The sequence below is a fragment of the Rattus norvegicus genome, chromosome 10 (genome assembly GCF_036323735.1).
Source record: "Rattus norvegicus strain BN/NHsdMcwi chromosome 10, GRCr8, whole genome shotgun sequence".
NCBI classification, from domain to species: domain Eukaryota; kingdom Metazoa; phylum Chordata; class Mammalia; order Rodentia; family Muridae; genus Rattus; species Rattus norvegicus.
The window spans coordinates 38485142-38501743 of NC_086028.1; the positions used below are offsets into that span (position 1 = coordinate 38485142).

The 16602-nt window shown below is 47.3% G+C and overlaps 1 long non-coding RNA gene across 4 annotated transcripts in view; it reads right to left on the bottom strand.

The window, feature by feature from the left end:
- LOC102550895 (uncharacterized) overlaps nucleotides 1-16602 on the bottom strand; it is a 70782-nt gene extending 54180 nt beyond the window's left edge. For 3 of the 4 annotated variants that reach the window (XR_005490202.2, XR_005490204.2, XR_357595.5), the window contains exons 1-2: nucleotides 15820-16602; nucleotides 5690-5787 (exon numbers count right to left, since the gene is read on the bottom strand). This is a non-coding gene — a long non-coding RNA (uncharacterized LOC102550895). Of the gene's footprint in view, nucleotides 1-5564; nucleotides 5788-15819 lie in introns of those variants that run through there. The other variant, XR_594688.3, reaches the window with a different exon arrangement.

Below are 16602 nucleotides of genomic sequence, written 5' to 3' on the forward strand. Positions count from 1 at the left end.
AGGCAGATGGAGACGGGGGGGGGGGGGGGGGGCGAGGGCGGGGGGATAGGGGGTGGAGGAAGGGGGGGTGTTGTGCATGACCCTGGAGCTTGCAGGCCAGCCAGCCTATCTCAGTGAGCTCCAAGTTCAGAGAGATGCTGCCTCAGAAAACAAGACAAAGAGCATCCGAGGAAGACTCCAGACACCATCCCTGGCCTCTACACACATGTACCCCCTTCACACCGTCCTCACACCAATCCTTCCCCAGCCTCTACTTGCATGCACCACATGACCCCCTCCCCACCCTCGCCATGCCAATCTTTTGGGAGGGGTTTTTTTTTTTTTTTTTTTTTTTCCGGAGCTGGGGACTGAACCCAGGGCCTTGCGCTTCCTAGGCAAGCGCTCTACCACTGAGCTAAATCCCCAACCCCAGGGTTTTTATTTTTTAAACAGAACCAGATCCCTCTAGAATGGGAATGCTCCTCAAGAAGTTACTTTTCTCTTCCCCTCAGACAGGAAGAATCTAATTAACCAAATTTTACACTGGAGACTAGAAAGGTCAAGAAAAGGGTGACTTAGGTCTCCAGGATCTTGGGGGAGAACAGAGTGAGGTAAAAGGGCCCTTCGGGTCAAGGTGGAGTCTCTCCAAACAAAACTGAACCGACGGAAGCGGAGTTTGTATACTTTGTTTCTTCTTTCCTTTATTCCATTTTGTTTGTTTCAGGCTTTTCTTTTAGGTGGGGTCTCAGGAGCCTAGGCAGGCCTGGAACTCTATGCATACTAGAGGTGACCTTTAAGTTTTGATTCTCTTAGCTCCACCTTGGCAGTGTTGGGATTCTAGGTGCACTACTCTACTGGATTTCTGCAATGCTAAGGCAAAAGCCAAAGCTTCACATGTGCTAGGTTAGAACCCCCCCCCCCGACCCCCGCAAGTGTATCTTTTCTAACCATAAAGGCAGATTGTATCTCACTACAGAATTGGTCAGTAGGTTCTCCTTCCTCGAGGATCTGTCATGGCATCTTCCTACTGTAAGTCTGTGCCCACAGCTCAACCCGGTACATTCCAGATGCTTAGGTGGCTACTGAACACCCAAGGAATAACAAAGGCACACACACGACGCCTGGGTGCGAACCAAAGTGGGCAGGGAGCCGACAGGCATCCGTTAGCTCATGCAGCCGGCTGGACCCTCACCGTCAACCTCTCCAGAGGCTTAGCAGCTCTCTGCAGCTCCGTCATGTCCTCTATTCAGAGTGAGGAGACTTGGCTGGCTTCCTGCCCCAGCTTTCCCAGTGCCAACAACAGGCTGGTAAGTAACTTACCTAAAGTCCCCTTTTACCCTGTGACAGATCGGTTTAGGGAGTAATGGTCATAGGCAAATGCAGCCATATATAGACTAAAGATACACAAGGTCATGGCTGGGTGGGGACCTGGTCATAGGCAAAGTCACCTGTATCTGCAGATATACAAAAGCAGCTTATGTGACTCTGAGGTGTGCTGGACCCAATCCTAGCTGGCCACGTGACTTTGGAAAGTTGTTCGAAAAGAAAGCGTTGCTTTTCTAGGTGTAAAATGGAAATACAGGTTTCCTATTCATTCTCTTAGCATCCCCCCCCCTCCCTGTTTCAGAATGTATTACGTTTTCTCCCTTTCTCTTTTTTGGCATCAAATTCAAACTCACAAACTCCACCAAAATCTGTCCAACCCAACTGATCTAGTATAATGGCTTTAGATATCCACTCTGTCTTCATACCTAAGTGTCTAAGACAGACAGCTGCCTTCTTTCCTCTAGCTGAAACTTGCTCCTAGGGCAAGCCTTCTTCTTTTATTTTTAAATAAATTTTATTTATTATATGTAAGTACACTGTAGCTGTTTTCAGACACACCAGAAGAGGGCATCAGATCCCATTACAGATGGTTGTGAGCCACCATGTGGTTGCTGGGAATCGAACTCAGGACCTCTGGAAGAGCAGTCGATGCTCTTAACCACTGAGCCCTCTCTCCAGCCCTGAAGCCTTCTTTACTTGGGCTTCTTAGGGTATTTTCAGTGTCTGTGTAGATGACCTTGAAGTCCTGATCCTCCTGCCCCCAGCTCCCCAGTGCTGGAGTTACTGTGAACAGCACCACACTTTGTTTTATGTAGGGCTGGGGTTGGAGCCCAGGGCCTCATGCATGCTAGGCAAGCAGTCCATGGAGGACTATAAGATCCTTGGGCAACTGTCCTTTCTCTCAGGCATTTAAAATGCCATGTGTGAGTCAGGCTACTTGGTGGCAGAGCACTTTCTAAACATGCACGAGGTTCTGGGTTTAGTTTCCAGCACCACAATACATATATACATACATACATACACACACATACATACACACACACACATATATATATACACACATACACACACATATACATACATAAACACACATACATACACACATACACATGTATATATATACACGCACATACATACACACATATACATACATACACACACATACATACACACATATATATACACACACACATACATACACACACACACACAGACATACTCATCAGTGAGATGGTTCAGAGGGCAAATACGTAACAAAAAAATTTTTACAAATAAAAATCCTGACTCATTTGAAGTTACAAGTTATCATTTGTTTAAGAGTGACCCCTGACACTCCCTCTAGGAATCGAAGGAAATGAAACCTAGAAATCAACTTGGAGACAAACTTAAGCCACACACCTTTCTACATGTTTGGTCTGCACGGGAAAAATTTTTTTTTCTTTTCTATTTCAACGCAGGCTACACCAGTTGGGGGAGCTCCCTAGAAGCAGAGCACAGAGAAGTCACTGGTACTGTAGTCTCGGTTAAGGACTGCAGGAAGGAAGGCACACCGAAAACGGGTAAGTGGTGACTTAAAAACAACCCAGCCGGAAATGCTGTGACTATGTCCCCGCCAGCCCGCTGAGTCCTTCACCACCGAGGTGGTTACACCCCATTTTACTCAAAAGCACCAGCCCAGCCCCAGGGCTTTCAAAGGTCAGGTGGGCAAGAAGCTGAACACCGGCACACAGGGGTGACAGGGAGACTCTCAGCCATAGACACAGTAGGCTCAGGGTACAAGGTCTGGTAGCTACCAGCAGCACCTCCCTCTGGTCCAGGCCTCGACTGCTCCTACTCACCTGGCCAGTACACCTCAGAAAAGTCCTTGCAAGAGTCCCCGCTCACAACAACTGCCCATTCTATCCAGAACAACCTCAAGACCCATACTTTTATTTCTTGCTTGTTTTTTTTTTTAAAGTACATTTATGTATGTGGGCTTGTTTGTTTGTTTGTTAGTGTGGGAAGATTAAAACAAAACACTCCCCAAATCCCAAGTTCATGGTTGGGGTACCTACTGACTTAGTCTGCCAGCATGAAATGCCCAGTGTGTTCTGGAGGTTGCTGGTCCATAGCAGTCAGTCAGACATGTATGAGAATCTCAACTATCAGTGACCAGAGCTTAACAAACCTAGCTAACACCCATGCAGACATCTGCAAGTGCTTAAAAGATGAACGACTGCTCCCAGAGTCACTGACTGGGATAACAGCTGAGATGTAGACGTGGCAAGAATTTGGTTCTTCAGTATCAGTTCCTAGAATGAAGCAGTGACAGCTGTGCCTCAGGGAGTTCAGTGTCCCTCAAATGTGTCCCTAAACCTGGGTACAGAGGAGAGCTTTTCAAGATTTAAAAAAAAAAAATACTTTTCCAGGCAGGGAGGTGGTAGGGCAGGTCTTTGATCCCAGCATGGGAGGCAGAGGCAGGTGGATCTCTGTGAATTCCATGCCATTCTGGTCCACAAAAGCAGCTTCAGAATAGCCAGGATACACCTGGCTCCAAAACAAAACAACGAAACCTCTAGGCTTTTGTGGGATTGTAAGTTTTTCAAATGAATTACAGTGAAGCAATGATGCGTTAATCAGTTAAAAGGAGTTTTGCTGGTGCGTGGGTGGGTGTGTGCCCAGGTGCAGGACGGACTCAGATACATGTTACCACCTAGCTGTGCCATCTGCCCTCTAACTGGGAATTTGTTTATGTTTGCTAACTCTGTGGTGCTGAGGCCGGAGCATGGGGACTTGAACATCCTAGGCAAGCATTCTGGCACTTGTGCTGCGACTTCAGCCCTTAACAGTAAAAATTGAATCCCGTAGGATCAGGCAAGTTTGGCCAATGTGGTTCAACAATTTGGGTGAAAGGAAATAGGGCAGGCAATTGTATAAAGGACAGTAAGTTTAAAGTTAGGTATTGTTGGAAGATTATATGTTTGTTTCTCATTACTTTCACTTCGTGTGTTAGGTCAATATGAAGACAAATGTGGTTCTATCTTCCACCCGCTGAAGGCCAAAGGGGGAAGAAACCAGGAGCCTTCCTAGGGATGTCCTGACCTCCTTTGTCAGTCACAGTTCTCTGTTGTCCTTGTTGTTTTTAGGTACTGGGGATGGATCCCAGGGTAGGCCAGTTCTCTGGGTGACACCCCTAGCCTTGTCTTCCTTATTTCTTTTGGTTCTTTTTTTTTTTCCCCCCGGAGCTGGGGACTGAACCCAGGGCCTTGCGCTTCCTAGGCAAGCGCTCTACCACTGAGCTAAATCCCCAACCCTGTCTTCCTTATTTCTAACTAAAGAATAACATCATCTATCTCTCCAGAGGTGTCAGCTCTGCAGTTTTCTGAGAGCTTCAAGTAGAACAGACACTCCTCCTCCTCCTTCTCCCCTTCCACCTCCTCCTCCTCCACTTCCTCCTCCTCCTCATCATCGTTTTTTTACAGTGCTGGGGATGGGACCCAAGGCCTTGCACATGCTAGGCAAGTACTCCACCGCCGAGCTACATCTCCAGCCCTAATATTAGCTATTTAAAAACATGTTTGAAGTTACATTTTATTTTGTGTACCTGTCTGTGTGCACTTGCAAACACCATGATGGACATCCGAGAACAACTTGTGGGAGTTGGTCCTCTCTCTCTGCCATGTAGGTCTTGTGGACTGAACTCAGGTCACTGGGCTTGGTGGCAAGCACCTTTGCCTGCTGAGTCACCCCACAATCACCCCCCCCTTCCTGGTAGTATTTTTCTTCTCTGGGCTATTGACTGTGCTTAAGATTAAATCCACTGCCACAGATAACCAACATGAAACACCAAACAAACAAATGAAAACAATTTAAGAGAGATAAAAGAAAGGAACTAAATGCATGGCACACATCTTTAGGCCCAGCACTCAGGAGGCAGAGGCAGGCAGATCACTTAAGTTGGAGGCCAGCCTGGTCTATAGAGTAAGTTCTCAGATAGCCAGGGCTACTGTTGAAACTCTGTTTCAAAAAAAACAGAGAGAGAGAAAGAGGAAGGGAGGGAGGAGGGAGGAATCTGAGGGGTCAGGATAGGTCCCCAGTGGACCCTGAAGCACTAACAGAGCCGCTGCAGGAGCCACCAAAGAACCCTGCAGCAGATACCTCACGTTCCAACATACCACATACCTGCTGAGCCACTGGGGTGCACTTCCCCATCCTGGCTGGCAAAAATGCTGAAGGTACCCCCTCATCCCTCATTCCCTACAACATTATGAGGATAGCTGTTTTCACAGATTATGGTTTTATTAGATAAATTGTGAATATCAACAAACAACCCGAACATTGAACACGTGTGGTTCGTATCAACACCTAACATCTACTGCAGGAGCCTGCAAAAGCTCACACTCACTGGCAGCTGGCGAGTCTTCAGAAGGAGGGAGTCCATTTTCTTCCTTCTTGGCTGTCCAGCCTCCTGACATCAGCAGGAGGGCCGGGGCATGCTGCCACCTGCAGGACAGACATAAAAACACCTAAGACTGACTGACCCAGAGCACCCAGCTGAAGCCACCCACCAAAGCAAGTTCTTCTTGCCCTCCCTCCCTCTCTCCCTGCCCTTTTTATTCTATTATATATTTTTTTTAATTTTATTTTGAGACAGGGCTTGGCTTGGAACTTGCTTTGTCGGCCAAGCTGGCCTCACACCCACAGAGGTCTGGATGTCTCTGCCTCCTGAGATTAGAAGGCACAGGCCACCACACCCAGCTGCTGTTTAAATTTTAATTTTTAGACCTCGACATGCAATCAAAGCTGGCCTGAAACCTGTGATCCCCCTGCCTCATCCTACCAAGTGCTGGGACTGGAGGTTAAGTGCTGCCACACCTGGCAAGTATAAACATTAAAAAAAAATATTACATGTATGTATTCGTTGACTTGTGTGTATGTGTGTGCACGTGTGAGTGTGCCTGTGTGCATATATGTTCTACAGCATGTGTGTGGAAGTCAGAGGACAACTTTCAGGAACCTTTTCCTTCCTTCTACTCTGTGGGTTTTGGGGATTGGACACAGATCATCAGGGTAGGAGAGAAGTACCTTTACCCGACAAATTTTTCTTTCTTTCTTTTACTTTTCTTTTCTCCGCCCCCCATCCCCCAAATTAGTCTTTCTACATAGCCTGGGCTATCACAGAACTCACTGTATAGACTAGGCTGGTCTCCAACTATGGAGATCTACCTGCTTTTGCCCTCCGAGAGCTGGAATTAACACACTCAACCCCACAAACATTTCTTTTTACGATCCAGAACTCTCTCTCTCTTTTTTTTTCTTTTTTTTTCTTTTTTTCGGAGCTGGGGACCGAACCCAGGGCCTTGCGCTTGCTAGGCAAGCGCTCTACCACTGAGCTAAATCCCCAACCCCCCACAAACATTTCTTAATGACAGCAGCTAACCCTCACACAGGGCTGTAGTCCATAGGCTTGGTTTTTATTCATTAATCTAATCCTCATAGCAACAGGTGGATGTTTTTTAAAGGTTTCTGCCAATCAGCCTGGTGTCACGAAATTAGGCTGGGCTTTAAAATGAAGAACTTGGGGTATCACCTGATTTCAAAGAGGTTGGTAAAAAATGAAAACCCGGAGTTGCTAAGCATCCTGGAGGTCGTTCCCACATCTTCATGAATACAGCACTGCCCTGGTGTTTGGGGCGGGAACTGCATAGACACAGGACAAACTCCTCCTCTCTGGGCTTCCACTCTACTACGGGGGTTGGGGGGGGTGACCCAGGAAAGATGATAAACACTGAGCAGGAGCTGCGGAATGGCTCAGTGGGTGAGTACCTGCACACAAGCAAGCAGCAAGACCTGAGTTCAACTCCCCAGAACCCATGGAAAGCCGCGTGCGGTAGTGCATGCACCTACACTCCAAACACTCCTGTGGGGAAGCAGGAGATGGAGACGGGAGAATCATCAGAAGCTCACAGGCCACCTAGCCGGGACGCACAGCACAGAGACAGACAACACAGACCCCGCTTCCAGCAAAGTAGAAGGTGAGGACCATCGACTGGGCTGTATCCTCTGACTTCACACAGTCACCATGCCTTGTAGCACACACACACACACACACACACACACGCACACACACACACACACGCACACACATGCACGCACGCACACATGCTGGGCAAAAGCCAAATATAGGAGGTAGAAAATGAAGACGACAAACAAATATCCACTTGTGTATTCCTCTGTCTTCAAGAGCTCCCTGACCATGTCAGGTTTTGCTTGTAACTGCACGTCAGGCACGTTGCTAGCGATACAATCGCGGGCAAGAACTAGACATGGTCTCAGCCTCTATGGAATCTTTACATAGGAGAACGTGTAATTAATCAAGTAATTGTGGTCTTTACTGCCTACAGTATTAGCACAGGCATATTTGCTACTCTCCTAATTATCATCTAAATATGCCCCCCCCCCGTGGAGTGAGAGCATCCTGGGGAGGAGATGGAGGACCCTGCAGCATGAAGCAGCAGCCCTTAGGAAACATGCTTTGTGTACAGGATAGGTCACAGACAGGAAGCGGTGTGGAGGCAGGGTGAGACTAAGAAGGGGTGTGGCCAGCCTTTCGGTGCACTTGGTGCCAAACAGCCTTATGCTCTGTGAACTGCAGCAACTCTCAGGGTCCTGGGCAGAGGAGTAATGTGCTCAGATATATTTGTTTTCAAAAGATAACCTTAGGTGGTGAGTTGAAAAGGCAATCCCTCCAAAGAGGTGGATGTCTGAATCCCTGGGGCTGTGCACAAGCTCCTGCACACAGGCAAGGAGGTGCTGCAGATACAAGTGAGAGTCTTGGGAAGGAGAAAGCATCCAGGTGAGCGTACTAATCACAGTTCTTCTTTAGAGCTTCCCGAAAGAATGTGATCTGCCAAACTCTCCATTTTAGGGACTTCTGACTTCCAGAACCCTTAAATAATAAATGTGTTATTTTAAGCCATTGAGTTGTGTGTTGTGTTGTGTGTGTGTGTGTGTGTGTGTGTGTGTGTGTGTGTGTGTGTGTATTTATGCATGAGCAGATGACAGAGGATAACTTGTGGGGTTTGCTTCTCTCTGTCATATGGGATTGAACAACTCAGGTCCTAAGACTTGGATGAAGGCAGTAGGGTATTACGAGACTGTGTGTTAGAGAGCAGGCTTAGCTTCAGTGAAAAGCCAGATCCAGTGCCCTGAAAGTGCTGGGAGATGATTAGGAAGACTGTGTCCCTGCAGTGCGCCCTCTGCTCCAGCTTCCTTGCTGCATGCAAGGTCACAGGAGCCTAACTGGGTTCTAAGAGCACAAAAAGATCTAGGCCTGCCTGCAGATAGCAGATCTGGCAGACTGAGGGCAGGGGGAGAGTTAACTCTGTGTGTGTGTGTGTGTGTGTGTGTATACATACAAATGGTTTGTTTACATTTATGTGTATGCCTGATGCCTGATGTGGAGGCCAGTAAACAAAGCTAGAGTCCCTGGAACTGGGGTTATAGAATCGTGAGCTACCATGTGGTACTGGGAATTGAGTCAGGGTCCTCTGAAGAGCAGCCAGCATTCTTTTTTTTTTTTTCAATTTAGACATAGTTTTTTGTTTTTTGTTTTTTTTTTATCTTTATTAACTTGAGTATTTCTTATTTACATTTCGATTGTTACTCCCTTTCCCGGCCAACATCCCCCTAGCCCCTCCCCTACTATATTGGTGTTCCCCTCCCCATCCTCCCCCCATTACCGCCCTCCCCCCAACAATCACGTTCACTGGGGGTTCAGTCTTGGCAGGACCAAGGGCTTCCCCTTCCACTGGTGCGCTTTTTTTTTTTTTTTTTTTTTTTTTTTTTGGTTCTTTTTTTCGGAGCTGGGGACCGAACCCAGGGCCTTGTGCTTTCTAGGCAAGCGCTCTACCGCTGAGCTAAATCCCCAACCCCTGTCTTATTGTTTTTAAATTTTATGTGTGTGTCTGCCTACGTGTAGGTCTGCAGCGCACACATGTACCGTGCCCTTGGGGGCCAGCAGAGGTCACTGATCCCCTGGAACTAGAGCTACAGACAGTTGTTACCCTGTGGTTGCTGGGAATTGAACCTGGGACCTCTGGAAGAGCAGTCATTGTCCTTAACTCCTGAGCTGTATCTGCAGCTCATTAGCTTTTGAAACAAGGTCTCCTGTTTCTCAGGTTGTCTTCAAACTCAAGTAACTCAGGATGACCTTGGATTTCTGATCTGCTTCTACCTCCCCAGTTTGGGGATTACAGAGGTTTGCTACCACACTTCTCTTTAAAGATCTGTCTATCTCTGCATGTGCATATTCATGTGGTGGGGTGCATCCAGAGGTCAGAAGAGGATATTAAGGGTCCCCCTTTATCACTTTCTGTCTGTTACTTCAAGGCAGGGTATCTGCCTGAACCTGGGGCTGGTGGTTTCTCTCAGGCTAGAAGGCAGCAAACCTCAGGGATCCTTCTGTCTCCAGTACCCTCAAAGCTAAGTTTCAAATAGGTGTGGGGCACCTCGAATGTTGTGTGGGTGCTGGGATTTATATTTGGTTGTGAGCCTAGCCTTTAACGGCTGAGCCATCTCTCCAGCCCGCGGGTGCTGGGATTTAAACTCCAATGCTCATAATTGCACAGCTTGTACTCTTACTGGTGAAGCCATGGCTCCAGCACCCCTCCCCAACCCCTGGGGTTTGTGCAGTGGAAGGGCTGGAATGCCAGGGTTCTTGTGCAGGCTGGGTAAGCATTCTGCCAGCTGAGCTACATCACGGGTCCTCAGAAGCTCAATTTCAGTTTTCATGTTCCTCCAGCCAGTCTCTGACTCTAGGACAGGGTTATTACAGGGACCTTCAGTTACCAGGAAGTTTACACAGAGGACAGAGCATTTGGTTAAACTGAGCTAAAGTAAACTCTGCAAAAAACACGAGGAAGTGATTTCAGCATTTGCAAATATTCCAGAAGGTCTTTGTGCCAGGAAAGGTCAGCTGAGGATCGGAAGGGCACGGATTCCAAAGTAAGACTTTGGAGAAATGTGAGACTCTGGGAAGCATTACCCTGCAGATATACTTCAACTGTGCCTTTTCAGAGAGCCAGGGAAAACTCTGCAAGAAACATGTTTGAGCCCTCTTCCTCCACTTCAGTGTACAGTTTCATGACTAGGTCACAATGAATGCAATGGTTAAAAATCTCTAAAGTAGAAAAAAAAATAAATGTGGATTTTAAAACAAAGCAAGAAGAATTTAATAGCATGGGGAGCTTCCAGAAGATTCTTCTGGGCAGATACTATCTGTAGGAATGTTGGAGAAAGTTGGACAAGAACAGTAAAAACATGCTCTGAAGGTACTAGGGGGGCCAGCCAGATGACTCAGGTCAGTAAAAGTACCAGCCGCCAAGCCTGTGGACTTGACTTCAATTCCAGGGACACACATGGTGGAAGGAGAGAAACTGGCTTCCCCATGTTATACTGTGATCTTCACACATAGGTGCACATACACACATGCACACACACAAGCAAATGTTTGACAATTAAAACACGGTAAAAGGTTTCGTGTCTAAAGGAAAGTAATAGATTCTTCTTAATTTCTGAAGGACAGGGGCTAGAGAGATGATGGCTCAATGGTTAAGAGTGCTGCTGTTCTTGCAAAAGACTTTGGGGTGAGGCCCAGTACCCACATGGCAGCTCATGGCCATCTATAACTCCAGTTCTTGGGGATCTGATACCCTCCTCTGACCTCCATGTGGTTTCTGCATGGTGGACATACACTCAGGCACACACACTCAGGCACACACACACACACACACACACACACACACCCATTAAAATGAAATATATATGTAAAAAATACATATATATTATATATTAAAGAACTGAATGATGGCCCATGTAAATCTTGGCACTTTCCAATCTCTAATTAAAAAAAAAAAAAAAGATTAGGAAAGGGTTAGAGAGAAATGGCTCAGCGGTTAAGTGCACTGACTGCTCTTCCAGAGCTCCTGAGTTCAATTCCCAGCAACCACATGGTGGCTCACAACCATCTGTAATGGGATCCGATGCCCTCTTCTGGTGCGTCTGAAAACAGCTACAGCATACTCATATCCATAAAATAAATAAATCTTAAAAAATAAAAAGGTGGGGTTGGGGATTTAGCTCAGCGGTAGAGCGCTTGCCTAGCGAGCGCAAGGCCCTGGGTTCGGTCCCCAGCTCCGAAAAAAAAAGAAAAAAGAAAAAAGAAAAAAAAAAAAAGGTTAGGAAAGCCAGACATGGCGGTAGTGTAGCCTGCAGTCCTAGCTACTGGAGACCACAGACTAAGGCAGAAGGTTGAGAGGACAGCCTGAGTAAGGCCCTCTTTTATTCAAGAAAATCAAAAGCAGGAGGGGCTGGAGAGAAGGCTCAGTGTTAAGGTCACTTGTTGCTGCTCTTGATGACAGACGTTCCATTCCCCGCACCACATCAGCTGGCTCACAGTGACCCAAAGGCACTCATGCATACACAAGCATACACATGTACATACATGTGTACATACATGTACAAATACACACATCAGTAAAAATAAATCCTTTCTAAATAGAAAAAAAATGAGGTTCTATCTGAAACCCTAGCTCTTAAGAGGTAGAGATAAAGGAGCATGAATTCAAGAACAATCTTAGCTACACCTAGAGTTAAAGGCCAGCCTGGGCTATATGAGACCCAGCCTCAAAAAGAACAGGGGGTGGGAGGGGAATAACTCACAATAAATATATGGCAAAGTGACAGAACTAAGACCCACATCTACACTGAACCAAGTAACTACAGACCAGCTAGATCCTACTCCTCAAAGACAGGCTTTCAACATAATTTTCATGGTTAGAAACTGGATAAGTTAGGGCAATCCATTTAAACAGAGGTGTGTGCATGGCTGTGCAATACAGAGGCCCATGACTTACATGATTTGGAAAGTTGTAGAAATATGCTTGTAAGAGATAGGAAATGGTCCAGAAAAAAAAGAGTCAACATTATAATCTTGTTTGCCTCCAGAAAGTGGTTCACAGGAGCCAGCGTGAACGTTCCTGTCTCACAAACATATACACTGTTTAAATCTCTAACAAAGTGCATGTAACCAACAAAATGTAGAGAAATGAATACTAAGTATAAAATGTGGGGTTGGGGATTTAGCTCAGTGGTAGAGCGCTTGCCTCAAGGCCCTGGGTTCAGTCCCCAGCTCTGGCCAAAAAAAAAAAAAAAAAAAGGAAAAAAAAAAGGAAAAAAAAAAAGAAAAAAAAAAAAAGAAAAACATGAGTCAGTGCAATAGAAGCTATGGAGGACAAAGCTGAGGGATGGAGAATAACCAAGAGAGGGATTCCTTTTCCAAGGAGGCTTACAGGCCAGGTATGTTATGCTCACCTTTAATCCCAGCACTTACTCCCAAGTGCTGGACCACAGGCAGGCAGATTTCTGTGAGTTCGAGGCCAGCCTGATCTACATAGTGAGTTCTAGGGCGGCTAGAGCTACATAGTGAGATCCTGTTTCAGAAAACTAAAAAACAAAGCCAAACCCCGATAAATAAATGAAAGAGGTTTAGCAGGGCAGAGAGAAGGTTCATCAGGTACTTGCCAGCCAGCTGCTGACACGGGTTCGGTCCCAGGTCCCATGACAGAAGGAGAATATCAACTGTTAAGTTTTTTCTTACCTTCATATGTGTGCCAAGTCATGCACATGCACCCGCCCCCAAATACACATACAAAATTAATTTAAAAACAAGGGGGTTTAAACAGAAAAGGATGACATGAAAAAATACAACTGACATTTTCAAAGTGATAAAATTGTTGCCTAAATGATCGATGGCTCATCAATTCAAAGCACATTGATCCAGGGCCGATCTTGGTTGTTACCTTGACCAAATCTGGAATCCACTAACACCCAAGCAGCTGGGCACACCTGTGAGGATTTCCTTGACTGTCCTATTTGAGGTGGGGAGACTCGCCCTAAATCTGGGCCACACCTTCTGGTGAGAGCCCATATAAAAGGATGAGGAAGAAGGGAGCTTTGCTCTCTGCCTGCTTGCCCTCACTTCCCCTGGGAAGCTCACCAGTTTGGTTACTGAGGCATTTCTTCCCTGCTGTTAGAATCCACTTCTTCAGGATCCCAACATAGACTGCACACTCACAGCCCTCTAGGCATCCTCTGGGATCTCACTACTAGATTGGGACAGCAAAGACATCCAGTCTCATGGACAGGACAGCTACTGCATTCTTGGCCTTCCATTCAGGAGACAGCCATTGTTGGATTACCTAGACCACAAGCTAAGCCACTCTAGTAAATCTCCTTTTTTTTTTTTTTTTTGGTTCTTTTTTTCGGAGCTGGGGACCGAACCCAGGGCCTTGCGCTTCCTAGGTAAGCGCTCTACCACTGAGCTAAATCCCCAGCTCCGTAAATCTCCTTTTAACGTAGACATGAATTTATATGATTTTAAAATATCTTTCCCATATTCTTGGGCCCATAAGAGTGTTCTACCAACTACCAATGAATGAGCAGATCTCTATCCTAGACCAGCTGTGTCTGAAAGAGAAAACAGAAAGGAGGAAACGCTGCTCAATTTGATGTCATTGTAAATTGGCAGGAGGAGGTGATCACAAGATCACCTTGCCAAATACAGAATGAGCATTTGATAAGGTTTCGTCCACAACCAAAAGCAAAAGCAAAAGTGTTTAGAGACAGTTGGGGGGGGGGGGCTCTTTGCCCCACCCCCATCCCCGCAGTCCAAGCCCAGATGGTGTAGACACTGTGATACACTTTACTTATCTTTATTAGAAAGCAATATTGGGGAATTTATCTGCTTTCCACAGTTACTGCTTCAGTTTGGCTCAGAGGGAAAGAAAGGAGCCCTAGAGAACAGGAATCGCTTGTGAAAGCAAGCCACAGAATGAGAGACAAAAACCTAATTTTTCTGGCATATTAAGCAGGAAGTGCTAAAAGCAATGTTGCCTCCCCATACTATCCTAGGACAACGGGCAGGGAAGACCCAGAGTTCTGTAAACTTAGGACATGTGGTAGACATCTTTCTCAAATTCAGACTCTGTGTTTAAAGTGCAGATCAAGTTTTGTTTCAGCTGTGGACCTAGGATCAGATCCCTGAGGTTAGGTGAAAATAACTTTTATGGGGACACAAGTTGAGGACAAGGGTTGTTCTTGCTTACCACACGCAGGCCAGGCCAAAAGCTGTCACTCAGATGTAAGCATCGGAAGACTTGCTCACTTTGCTCTTAGCTGTCACCTGGGCCATGTGCTTCATCTCTACTGTACAACATAGCCTCACTAAGGAGCCCTTGGCTGAGGCCCGGAACTTGCTGTATAGACCAGGATGGCCTGGAATGCAGACATCCCTCTGCCTGTGCCCACAGAGTGCTAGGGTTGTAGGTGTTCTCTATTGAAGCACATCTGTATGACTTTTCTTGCCAGGGAAGGTGGATGCCCCAAGGGCAGGGGCTGTCTCCAGAGCTTGGGATGGAGTTCAGTGTTCACACCTAAGCGTGTATATATCCTCCATATTTTACTCTTTTGCTGGCAGGCAGGAATTGATCTGTGGTCTGGGAAGGGCCCTGTCCATCTTGGCATGGGCTTGTGGCCCCTTCATAAGGAACCTCAGATATCATGTAGGGGAAGGACACTGGAAGAGGTCTTGGTTCTGGCCTAGGCTTAATGCCTATGTATCAAGAAAGGTAAGCTACGGGCTGGAGAGATGGCTCAGTGGTTAAGAGCACTGACTGCTCCCAGAGGTCCTGAGTTCAATTCCTAGCAACCACATGGTGGCTCACAACCATCTGTAATGGGTTCTGACGCCCTCTTCTGGGTGTTTTCAGACAATGACAGTGTACTCATATGCAATAAAAAAAGAAAGAAAGGTAAGCTGTGTTTGCTGGGTCTTGTAACACTCAGAAGGTAAGACAGCTTAGCAGCTGAGTGGCTACGACTGGGGTAAGTGGTAAGGTTGAGAGGGTAGGTTATGAGTTCCTTGTGAGTTCAAGTTGGGTAATGGGTTCTGCAGTCAGATGCATCCTCCTATGAAGGGAGAGGGAGAGACGAAGGGAGGGGGTGCGTGTGTGTGTGTGTGTGTGTGTGTGTGTGTGGGCTGCAAAAGACAACATGGGTTCAGACAGCCAAAGCACTACCTAGGTTTTAAAGAAATGGGGTTGGGGGAGAGAGGATAGGAGAGGGACAGAGGGAGGTAGGTGAGTTTGGGGATGTGTGGTGGAGAGAGAGAGAGAGAGAGGGAGAGAGGGAGGGAGGGCGGGGGGGGGGGGAGGGAGAGAACGATATATAAAGAAAACATGGGCTCAGGCGGTCAAAGCACCACCGGACTCCGGACTACAATATCCCTAGCGCTCTGGTCCGAGGCTTCCCAGATCCTCCAACCTGGCCTGGTGGTTCTGGACCACGAGGACCCCAGACAAGCCTCGCTTACGGCCCTCCCCGCCCCGCGCCAGGCGTCCCTGTGACCCGTGTGGACCCGGAGCTTGGGGCCAGCTCCGCAAGGAGGAGCCCTCGAGCGTCCGGGGTTGCGCTTACCTCTCCTGTGGGCCTGGGGTCCAGGCTGCGGAGTTCCCCTGTCCTTCCCTCCAACACCATTACCGGTCGTGGCCGTCGTAGCCGTCGTAGCTGCCGCTTTGTTTCTCTTCAGAGAAGCTATAAAAAGCGAAAGCGAAAACTAGGAGAGGCGGGACTGGCCCGAGCGCACCCTGAGCGAACGCGGCCCACGGGCGGGCGCTGTGGGCTGGTGGGGCAGTGCGCGCTCACGAGCCCGCATTCACAGCGCCGGGCCAGCAGTGCTGCGGTGAAGCTCCGGAAACACAGGCCCGCGCAGGAGCCAAGGTCATCTGACTGACCACCGGTGACTCAAGGGTCTGTGCTGGACTGAACTTGACCAGTGGCAGCGGTTTGGGCTGGGTATTAGCCTGGGTGACTGGAACAGAGTTGCCCTTGGTGGAGAGACCTCAACCTTGAGGTACCAGTGTTAATGCTGCGACTCTTTAATATAAAGAGCTCATGTTGTGGTGACCCCCAACCATAAGAAACTACAGTATCTAACTACTCTTAGACTCTTTTCCAGTAGGATGAGGCTAAGGAAAGACAACCGTCAATGAAGAAAATACTTGGCAGACTTTTGTCTGTGAACCTTTAGGTGGGAGCCTTAAGAACAATGGCCAAGTCATTGTGGACAGACAATAGTTGGCAAGATTGGAGGTGTCTTCATGATGACAAGATAGTTTAACGTTTGCACTTCACACAGACCACTAGGGACCTAGAGGGCCTGTGTGTGTGTGTGTGTGTGTGTGTGTGTGTGTGTGTGTG